This window comes from Callospermophilus lateralis, chromosome 4 (assembly GCF_048772815.1).
Source record: "Callospermophilus lateralis isolate mCalLat2 chromosome 4, mCalLat2.hap1, whole genome shotgun sequence".
In the NCBI taxonomy this organism is placed as follows: Eukaryota; Metazoa; Chordata; class Mammalia; order Rodentia; family Sciuridae; genus Callospermophilus; species Callospermophilus lateralis.
Window position 1 is genome coordinate 53,970,318 of NC_135308.1, and position 1,579 is coordinate 53,971,896.

General features: G+C 38.6%; 1 non-coding gene across 1 annotated transcript; it reads right to left on the reverse strand.

The window, feature by feature from the left end:
• Window positions 1–1,126: 1,126 nt before the first annotated feature.
• On the reverse strand, window positions 1,127–1,199 carry Trnaa-agc (transfer RNA alanine (anticodon AGC)). The gene has a single exon. It is a non-coding gene; the product is annotated as a tRNA-Ala (tRNA).
• Window positions 1,200–1,579: the final 380 nt, after the last annotated feature.

Genomic DNA, 1,579 nt, shown 5'->3' on the forward strand with positions numbered 1-1,579 from the left:
GATGTTGTGTCCACCAAAAACTAAAAAATAAAATATTAAAATTCAAGTGCCTCATGTAAAGTGGTGCAGTATCTGCATATAACCTATGCACATCCTCCTTATGCTTTAAATAATTTGAGATTATTTTATAATACCTAATCTAATGTAAACACTATGTAAATAGTTGTTATTTACATTATTTAGGGAATAAGAATAGGGGAAAAAAGTCTGTACTTGTTCAGTACAATTTTTCCCCTGAATATTTTCAGTTTGCAGTTAGTTGAATCCATGGCTGTAGAACTTGTAGATACAGATGGCCAACTGTATGTCCCTGAAACCCTGGAGTGGCTACGCTCTGTGATAATAAGTATCATCATGTTAAGTATATTTATATCCAAAAATTGAATCTCAATTTATATTCAAAATTTAAATGCACCAGGCTTGCTAGCCGTTTGAAGGTACTTAGTGGTAGTGAATCCTTTGATTAAAAAGAAAAATTGTTTTGTAAAATCTCTAGTTTCAACAATTGAATCCTGAACTCTTTATTGAGCACTTATTAAGTATGGGAGATTTAAATAAGAATTGTATAAAATTCCCACCTAAAGAGACTCTGTTCAAATTTTGAATCGGGGTTTACATGTACTTTGTATAGTCACGTTAATTCATAACAAAACGTGGACAGTTTCAGCACCCTGCATCTATGAATCATGTTGCTTTTAAAGCTTTGTGAAAGATAGACAGTTACTATATGTGTATATTCAAAAATTTGTATGAGTTTCGCTTGACTGGTTTGATAACCAGCTTGTCTAAAGTGATGATAAAGAAGGGCTCTGCACCTGGACTCAGATTCGAGGATCGGAGATACTGCTGCAAACGCTCTTCCCACCCTCTTAAAAGAGAAGTCATCTTTCCCCAGTTCTCTCTGTGGCCATTTCCTCTACTTGGCTCTAGAACGTCCATTCTTTCTCAACTTCTCGTGATCTAGAACTCTGGATTCTATTCATGCTGTCCTTCCTGTTTAGTGCTTAAATATATCCAAATCTCTCCATCTTACAAAAACATTGCCTATGCCATAATCTCTAGATCAACTCCCTCTTCCTGTCTCTTCCCGGCCAGCCTTACTGCTTTTTTGCCATTGTGTTGTTTTTTGAGGTACTAGGATTTGAACTCAGGCCCTCATGCTTGCTAGGCAAGAGCTCTACCACTGAGCCACACCCCCAACCCATCTGTCTGCTCTTTCTGAGTGGCTATGACACACTCATCACTTTAGCTGTCTCAGCCCACTGGTGTATGGCTTCTGCTCTCCTCTATGCACTGAAATTGCTCCCCAAGGCTGCTGAAGAGCTCAAAGACATTCAAGCTAACAGACACTCATCTTGTGTGTATGCCCCCACAGTTGATGGCTCCCTTTTGGAACATCACATTCTCCTGGGCTCTGCTAACCTTTCTTGTCATTTCTCAGTTTGCTTTGTTAGCTTAGGGTTTGGTACCCATTCTTTTTATTGGGGTCCTCTGGGTTTTGACCAAGTGTCTGATTTCTCACTATTTTCTTTCTTGCATAGACCATCTTACCCATTTGGCACAGCTTCCTTGATCTTTA